The sequence below is a fragment of the Lactuca sativa genome, chromosome 4 (genome assembly GCF_002870075.4).
Source record: "Lactuca sativa cultivar Salinas chromosome 4, Lsat_Salinas_v11, whole genome shotgun sequence".
NCBI classification, from domain to species: domain Eukaryota; kingdom Viridiplantae; phylum Streptophyta; class Magnoliopsida; order Asterales; family Asteraceae; genus Lactuca; species Lactuca sativa.
Genome location: NC_056626.2, coordinates 369,523,112 through 369,533,424, shown reverse-complemented (window position 1 = coordinate 369,533,424; position 10,313 = coordinate 369,523,112). Strand labels below are relative to the sequence as shown.

The 10,313-nt window shown below is 34.4% G+C and overlaps 1 pseudogene; it reads right to left on the bottom strand.

The window, feature by feature from the left end:
• Positions 1 to 223: 223 nt before the first annotated feature.
• On the bottom strand, positions 224 to 9,307 carry LOC111891499 (uncharacterized; annotated as a pseudogene).
• Positions 9,308 to 10,313: the final 1,006 nt, after the last annotated feature.

Genomic DNA, 10,313 nt, shown 5'->3' with positions numbered 1-10,313 from the left:
TCAATGTAGTCCCACATGATCTACCAACCAGTTACTTGATTCTTGTTGACTTTGAACATGAGTGCGGATAAGTATCCCAAAAGTCTCAACAAGATATTAACTTTATTTCGACATTCTACAAATGGATCAAGCATTCATTCATTACTATCTTCCCTAGTTGTTTATTCAGTTGATTTCCTGGATTTTATACTTTACATTTACATGTCTATTAACATATGGCCTATTATGTTTGACTTTTAAGAGGCAAACTGTTTTTGATTTCATTTGGATAGCAATAATGCAAGTCCTGCGCTATGTATTCCATTGATGGGCGTTTGTCTTGTTTTGCTTGAAGACAGTTTGAAATAAGTTGAGCGAACTTAAATGCTTCCTTTGGAGGATAATCAATATTTTGAAGTCGTGGGTCAATAAAAATACTCAAATTAACCTCATCCGCTAGCAATGGAAGAGCCCATTCCACCAGGTTTTGCTTTCCGAGGGGTCTCCTCTTATCATACACCTTCATCCCTGTTAGTATTTCCAACAGTATTTACTCCAAAAGCATAGATTTCACTCTTGATTGCAAAACCTGTCAAAGTGGTGTTTGATTGGTCAGCCATTGACACATGTGTTAGGCATGATGGAATCATAGAAGGAATGTAATTGTTCGTTTCCTTGGTTAGAAAAGAAAAGATGTTAGGGTTGTACGATGGAGTGGAATAGAGCATTCCTTAAGGAATTCGAATCCATCCATTACGTTGATTTACATTCGTTAGACATGAGATGTTTTTCTTTTCATTCCATCATGGATTGGATTGAAAAATTATAATATAAGTCATTCTTATTTATAAATTTTAATTACAAATCTTTTTAGAATTCCATGATTTTAATTAAATATGATTTATTTATGGTAAACAAATAGAAATATATATTTTCAAGTATAATCTCATTTTGGCTTTGGTGAGCTTCTATTATGTCTAATCTTTTAGTATTATAAATAATAAGTTCTATATTTATTTAGAGAAGTTATATATAAAATATGGGTAAATGATACAAAAAGCAATCTTTTTACACAGAAATTCGATTTTGACATCGTGTTTTTTTTTGTGTCAATTTTGACACTGTGTTTTCCAATTTGTTACAATTCTGACCACTTGACCGGTTAACCAGGTTACATGTTGACGTGGCATGATGACGTGTCAGTTTTGATGACGTGGCATGCTGACATGATATGCTGACGTGTCAAAATCGATTTTTTTTCTCACAAAAAACACTAAGTTTTCACTTTTTTTCGATTTTGACATTAAGTTTAATTTTTTCATTCATCTTTGACACTATATTTTTTTTGTTCCAAATCGAACATCATTTTTTCCAATTTTGTTCAATGTTGATAATTTTCTATTTGAAACCGTATAAATATTTTTTAATACACTTAAACCGTATAAATATGTTTTTTTTTTCATTTAAAAACCATAATTTTGTATAAATACTTTTTTTTTACACTCAAACCATATTTTTATATATAAATATGTATTAGTTATATAAAAATTGTATTTTATACTAAATATGCAACTTTAAAATGTGTTTGGAGGTTTGGAGGCGTATAGTCGATCAAAACTCAGATATTAAGTTTATAACCCATCAAATTTTTACATCTTATTAGAAGCTTATGGTTAGTTTGATTCTCATGATATAACTAATGTTTTGAATGTAAGAAAAAAAACACCTTGTATTTAAATAAAAATGTGGTTTTTAAATGAAAAAAAATATGTTTATACGGTTTAAAATGTAATAAAAAAATATATTTATAACGTTTCAAATGGAAAATAGACAAAATTGAACAAAATTTGATAAATGATGTTCGATTGGAACAAAAAAGACATAGTGTTAAAATTGAAATAAAAAATTAAAGTTAGTGTCAAAATCGAAAAAAAATGAAAACTTAGTGTTTTTTGTGGTAAAAAATCAGTTTTGACACGTCAGCATATCATGTCAGCATGTCACGTCATCAAAACTGACACGTCATCATGCCACGTCAGCATGTAGCCTGGTTAACCGGTCAAGTGGTCAGAATTGTAACAAATTGGAAAAAGACAGTGTCAAAATTGACACAAAAAAAAACACGGTGTCAAAATCGAATTTCTGTGTAAGAAGAGTGTTTTTTGTGACATTTACCCATAAAATGTTGTAAAAACTATGCGTCGTATTTATATATACAATAGAAAATTTGTATAAAATTCATCCATTTCTATGGGTACTGTCTAGAAGATGTGGAATGTAATGACTCATTCCATTTCCTTTCTTATTCCATTACTTTGGTTATTCCATTCCATCCAACCAAAGGCTTTTAGCTGTGTTGGGGTAAGTCATAAGTGCATGGTAAACAAACGGTTGCAATATTATTTTTAGATATGCAAATTAAAATATTTCACTTAGGAAGAAGAAGATACCATTTTCAGGTAGCCGCAGTGGGTGAAGACCATCAAATGTGTTTGATTGGTTACAAAACGACTCAGGGGCTGCATAATAATATGCATCCAATTGGAAGTTTTGAGTAAGAAAAGCAAAATCTGAAAGCCGAGCATTAAAATCCTGAAAATAAGCATGAAATATATAATCATATGAAAAGATAAACTAAAATTGATGTTATGCGGTGAACATGTTAATGGCAGTATAATTTACCTTATCCACCAATATAAGATTGGTCTTAAATTGGCTATATGCTGGTTGGTTCCTTTTATGTAAATAGGCCAGGCCTTCAGCTGCTCCTATTGCTATTTTTAATCGTGCAACCCAAGAAAGTGAAGTACACGAATCTTCATATATAGTAACAAAAGAAAGGGTAAACGCAATTTTCAATCTTGCATATAAGTTAAGGGTGATTGTAAAGTAGCAACGTCTATTACTCTTTTTACTAATACTTTACTTTTCACACATAATAGAACTATATTTACTTTAATTTACCAATAATAGTAATATGTTAACATTCACTTTACAAATAATAGCAACATAGAAACAGTTATGTGCTCATAATAACAATGTGTTTACACTTTACCACAAATGGCAATATGTAACAAATAAAGTACCGTGCTCATATTGGTAGAAAAATGTAATTAAATTATTATAATAGGTTAAAAATAAAGTAAGTTGCTATTATTGGTAAAGAAATGTATGCACGTTGCTATTGTTCACAATTTTCCATTTATTGCATGCCATCTACTCAAATTATGCAAGGCTATGACTGAAAGATATTTACAACTAAATGGAAGGTATTCTTACCTCCGTAAAGATATCTATCCAAAGTTATGCCAGAAATGACCTCGTAAACACAAAATAGTTCCTTATAATTCAAGCAATATCCCAAAATTTTTACAAGGTTCGGATGATTGAAATCTTTTAGTTTGATGTCCTGCTGCGCAACCAAATTGTTAACTTAAGAAGCTAGAAAATATCATAATGCATGAAAAATATATGAGGCGCATTCATTATCCGATTTAAAGTGACTCCCACATCCAAATCATTTCAAATATTGGAAGTACCTTTTGTGTTGGAATCTCCATTTTTGTAACATACATCGCTAAACCAACACCTTTTATTGTTGGTGCATACGTCCTTTCATCAACCCAACCTTTGCAGATGAAATCCATGAAAGTTGGGGAATATTCCTTGTCCTTGAAATTGTTTGATGCAATTGCCAATTCAGCGTATGTAAAAATTCTAAAACTTTGATTAGTACTATTGCTTCGTATTGCAGCATCGACTTTAGTTGATATTGGTTTGTGGTGCGCAACTAAATCAGATTTGCTTCCAATTGCAACATCAGCACCTTTTTTGTTTGGCATATATGTCCTTTTATCAACCCAGCCTTTAAAAATATAATTATTAAAATCTGGGAAATGTTCCTCGTCCTCAAAACCATTTGTTGGACTTACCAATTCAGTATATGACAAAGCTCTAAAACTCCTATAAGGATTTTTTCGTCTTGCAGCATTATTTTCAGCTACTATGGGTTTAGGATGCGCAATGAAATCAGATTTGCTTCCAATTGCAGCAACAACTAATTTCCCAATGACAAGAGATTTTAGCTTGTAAATGAATCCTTCATCATCAACAACTGAATTAGGTAATTCTCTTTCTTGTGAAAGAATAGACTCCAGCTTCACCACAACCTCTGCCATGGTAGGGCGGTGTTTTGGTAGGGTGTGTAAACAACGACCTGCTAGGCTTGCAAACTCCTTGAAGCATTTCCTTGAAATTTGTGGAATCAATCTCGGGTCAATAATTTGATTAATCTTTCCTTCTTTGATTAGATGTTGAGCCCAAGCAGCTAAACCCCATTGCTCTTCATCAAAACTGGTATCCACCGCTTTTCTCCCTGACAACACCTCGAAGAGTACAACCCCAAACGTGTAAACATCGGATTTTCTTGTCAATTTTCCGGTGTAGAAATAGCATGGATCCATATACCCAAATGTTCCTTTCACAGCTGTGCTCACATGAGTTCGTGTTTGATCTGTTAAACCAACTTTTGCCAATCCGAAATCTTAAATTTTAGCTGCAAAGTTTGCATCCAACAAAATGTTGGAGGTCTTCACATCGCGGTGTATGACTCCATGTTGAGTTGACGTACCCATGTGAAGGTACACTACAAGGAAAAAGGCCATTACCGGCGACAAAAGTCGCCGGTAAAAGTCCCAAAAGTCGCCGGTAATACTAATAGCGACGATGCGTCACCGGTACTGAGTCGCCGCTACTGCCTCGTCGCTATTAATCAGTTTGACGCCGCTAATGATAATAGTCGCCGCTATTGGTATGTCGCCGCTAATGATCATTGTCGCTGCTAATAAGCCTGTCGCCGGTAATGACGTATGTCGCCGGTAAAGAGTCGCCGGCAAAAGTGTCGCCGGTAATGAGTTCTGTCGCCGGTAAAAGCATCACCGGTAATTTTTTTTCAATTTTTTTTAAATAATGATTTTCGTTGTCGGTGATAATATCGCAGGTAAAAGTGTCGCCGGTAATAACAATATTCGATTAAATATCAAAACCAATAATGTCGACGCTAATTACAAAACAAACATCATATTAAATATCAAACATAATAGTGTCGATGCAAATTACAAACAAACATCCAAAATACAATTAAATATCAAAAGTCATAATATCCGAGTAGTAAAACAACAAAATTTTTACAATCTACCAAGTAGCAAAACGAGACAACATATGCAAATAAAACTCATTCTCACATACCCTCATCGCCGTTCCCATCGTTTCCTTGATTATTTTGGGATTGAAAAAACGAATAAAGCTCATTCCTACATGCCGGGTCGGCGAGCATTGCACGAAGATTTTCCAACTACATAATTAATAACAATATATATAAACTTATAAGTTAGATCGTCAAACATAAACAAAAACTATCAAAATACATTGTTATTTTTAAAGTAAGATAGAAAACTACCAAATCAACATGCATTTTACGATGCTAAAGTAGATTGCTATTTTACCTGTGATGGTTGTGATGGTGGTTGTGATGGTTGCGAAGGCTGTGGAATCGTCGGGAGACCAGAAGGTTTGCGTCCAATGCCTCTAATGTAGCTACGTCGCTCTCCTAATACTTTCTCGAACGTAGCTCTTTCTTGAGTTGGCGTTAACTCACTTTCACCTTGAGTTTGTTCTAGCAGCTCTTCAACTAACCGATTCTGTAACTCCCAAAAGTGACTAACAATTAAGTATAAATAAACATTTAAATATATGATAAAATTATAATTAAATACTTACATATTGTTGTTCCGATTCAGCAGTAACAAATATACCATTCTTATCGGTATGAGCTTTGCGAAATGTTTCCATTCTCTTAAGGTTCTGTTTAAGTTTAAAAATTAGATTATATTTTAGAAAAATAATTACATGTATCGTACGGTACCTTCTTATAGCAAGTACTGCTATACGAGCTCGAACCCCCACGATTCACAGTTGTTTGCTTTTCACGGATTTTTTTGTTCCTTTCTGAAGCAATTTTGTGTTCGTCAGTTTGAAAATACTCAACTATCTTCTCCCAGTTATCAACAAGCATACCATCCGGAGGATTTGCCAATGCTCTCGGGATATCTTCATACCCTCCGACCATCTTGAAATATTCTTTTGCGTCAGCTTTACGCTCTCGAAAACCTTTTAACAAGGCTGCTTGAAAACTATCTGTCAATAGAGTAGCTTGTGCATCCTGGTACATTTGATTGAGATCAAACTTTGTCTACAATAAAAAAAAAAGTTAACCAAGTAAAAGACAATTATAGTTAAACCTATAAAATATATTCAAATAAATAATTATCGCTAAATGTTGTAATACAGTGTCCTTTATATCAGGGGAAACTCTTTTCCAACTCCATTTGTCGAAAGGGACCATCTGCCACATTGTTTTCCCAACTTCTCGGGAAAACATGTCTCCCGCCTCTCCTACGGGATTAAATGTGATATCCCTATCATATTGCATGCCTATTGGTTTCCCCTGGTTCTGCAAGATTGCTTTTTCAAACTTTATATTTTTTTCTTTTCCTCGAACTTTCCTTCAGGCACGTCCCTCAACTACAAATGTAATTAAAAATTATTAGAAACGACATTTAATTTATGATAATTAAACAAAAATAGTAAATAAAAATTCATGATAAGACTTACCGTCCTGCTCGTGCTGGCCAGGACCTCTACCACCTGGGAAAGGTGGGTCCTCAGCTTCGTCTCCCCCATGTCCACGACCCATGACAGCAGCCATGGTAAACATAAACAACAGCCACACTCTCATCATTTCCTGAAAAATTATAAGATATACAAATACAATTTTTATTATAGATACATATTACATAGAAATAAACATTTAGATAGGAATAAACATTTAGATAGGAATAAACATTTCTATTTAAACTAGAAATCCAAATAAAGTTCATATTACAAACACATATTACAAATACACATTACATAAGAACTATTCTAATCAGAATCTTCCGCATATCCTTCAGTGTCTTCTTCAGTATCATAGTCAGAATCGGTGTCATCATAATCAGTCTCGCAATCAGAAACATCATTGACTCTACTAGTTGGCGGAGGAACTTCAGATGCACTTTCTACATCAACAATGACTCTAGGAATGTTTTGAAAGTACATGCTGAAATCGATAAAAAGTGGAGCATCGGATAAAGAGATATTTTGAAGTACATCGACATCGTCTACATTTTCGTGTGAGACATTGTCAACATTTTGAACAAGGTCATCGTTCGATGGTAGATCCCAAATACTTCGATGATTAACATGCTCGACAACACACAGATGGTTATTGTTTGGCTCTCTGATGTAGAACACTTGTTTGGCTTGTGACGTATATATGAGTTGATCATCTTTGTATGCTTCGCGTCGTGTGTCGATACTGGTGAAACTATCACTAGAAATAACTCCTGTTCGAGTATCAAACCACTTGCAACGAAATAGTCCAGTTGAATTATCATGTGTATACCTCAACTCTATAATCTCTTCTAACTGGCCATAATATTTCTTGCCTTTCTCACCCACCGCTAAAACCCTAGAGTTTTGTGTTGTACGTTGTGTCTCACGACTAAGTACCATAAACCTAACACCATTGACTATGCATGCGGTGTAAGAATAGGCATTCATTTGCGGGCCCATTGCAAGAACCGACAACTCTTTGTGGAATTCTGGAGATTTTTCTATTTTCATTTGATGAACCTAACAATTATAAATTAATATGTATTATGTATTCGTTAGATCAATGAAACAAATTTGTTTATTAATTTATATTACCTTTTCACGAAACCAATTACGAAATTCTCTCTTTTCATCACTTTGGGGATGCTCAGATTTGAATTTCCTATGTTGATGACCAAAAGATATAGATTTAAAAAGATAAAATAAAAAATTAAGAATGAAAGTTAGAGATAAGATTAATTACTTGATATACTGTCTGAGTTCTTCACAGCTATTCAATACAAACCATTCCATGTTATTCAATACAACTTGAAGCTATACAACTAATTGCAATTCAATAACCACAAACAAAAAATTGAATAACTTGCTTGTAATCCAAAACAACACCACCAAAAACAAGAATATGAACAATTTATTATCATTCAATCACTACATAAAACTAGAAATCGAAATTCATACAAAATAAAAATGAAATCATCAAAAAAAAACTTACCTTTCTTCAAGAAATTGAGGTAGAAATTGATCCCAAAGCTTTAACCACACCTAGAGACACTTGCTTGGAACAATGTTGGGAGAAATTTGCTTGGAAGAAGTAGATTGAAGAGGAAATCGGCCAGATGGTGAAGGAAATTGGAAGCAAACAGAAAGGAAAACGAAGATGGGAGGTTATCTGCATGCGTTTTTATTTTTTTATCTGCGGACGGCAATAGCGGCGACACCAGGGGCTTTACCGGCGACAAACTGGAGGGAAGGGTACCGCGTCATTTTTAGCGGACTATTAGCGGCGACTTTTTTAACCCTTTAGCGGCGACATCTGTGTCGCCGGTATTAGGTTTGACAGGATAAGGCATCCCACCCGTTGGATTGGATATCTCATCGAACGGTTGAGATGCAATAGAGGGGGAAAGTGCGGATTCGGGTGACAACCCTTTAGCGGCGACACTATTACCGGCGACAAGGGGCTTTACCGGCGACTTTTGATAAAGTCGCCGGTAAAGCCTCTTGTCGCCGGTAATAGTGTCGCCGCTAAAGAGTATATTTCTTGTAGTGGTAGTCTAAACCCCGAGCTGCTCCTACACATATCTTGAGTAGTTGTAACCAGGATAAAGAAGAATCCGGTGAGAGAAGATGATCTTCAAGTGTTCCATTCGGCATGAACTCATAAACTAGCACCATCTCTTTTGGTTCATTGCAATAACCAATTAAGGATACGAGATTACCATGTCGCAGCTTAGAGAGGACCTTGACTTCCGACTCAAATTCATTGGCTCCTTGATTGGACAAGGAGTGCAATCGTTTGACTGCAACTTCGGTCGTTGACTGGATTTTGGAACATTTATACACCTTGCCGAATCCTCCCTGGCCAATGACTAAAGCCTCTTCGAAGTTTTGGGTTGCCGATTCAATCTCAGAAAGAGTAAAACGTTGACATGTTTGGTCTGGGAGTATGAAAAAGGAGTGGCTATCTTTGATAGGTGTGGATAACATCGTTGGGTAGCTTCTCCTGAGTGGACATTTGATTCTTCACGATCGATATCCCTTGTATCCAAAAAAGGAGCTTCAGATTTGCCGAAGTGAACTGCTGATTTTATCTGGTTGTTAGTGTGTTGCTAGCGGATGTCTATTAACTCTTGACTTTGTTGGTCTTCAAGTAATTTCCTTTTTTTGTCGATTCATTTTAAATTTCTTTTGTAACAGCTAAATTTTTTGGCCGGCGGAAATTTTATAATAATTTCTCTGACAGATTATATATAATAAGAATCCGAATAACTTGATAATATATTTTTTAGACAAAAAATAAATAAATAAATAAAATAATCAACTTTTCTAATCATTTTCTTAGCATAACCAAAAAAATTTAAAACCTATAATCAACTTTTCTAATCATTTTCTTAGCATAACCAAAAAATTTTAAAACCTATCTAGCCAATAAAATTGCATATGGATTTTTATCGGATCGCAGTCTCATGTATTACTATTCAATAGACTACGAATTTTCTCATCACTGTCTCACTAATACTGTTATTAAAATAAGAAGTCATATATGCTACAGCTAAGTTCAAGGCTATAGTGATCTAGCTACGATAATAAATGTTAGGCAGTAATATTTTTTCGCTCTTGTACACCACTGTCTCAAGATCTGAAGCCAAAAGGACACTGCTAGAAAACTGGGCATTAGCGATAGATTTTAGCGACGGAAAAAATCCGTCGGAAATAGCTACAGAATACCGACGGATTTCCGACCAAATAAGAAAACGAAATTATTAGGATATTAGTGATGTTTTGTGCGACGGATTTGCAACAAAGTACACTATCGTCGGTCATACATTGAAGAAAGAGAAAAATGAAATCAAGATTGTTTAGTATTTGCTCTTGTTGCGGTTAAAGAGGAAATTGTTTCTAATTCGAATAAAGATACTAACTCTCTAAAAAGATTCTTAATCTCCTTTTTTATGTTGATATTGGTATTTTGAATGATCTAACCGTTGATTTTAGTTTTTTTAAATATTAACTTTTTGCTAGCGATTTACTCCACGTTTTGAGATTTCTTTTTGTAATTTGCTTGACCTTTACGAAGATTCTTGCAATTCTAGTATTTTCGTGGTGTTTCTTTCCGTTATCCT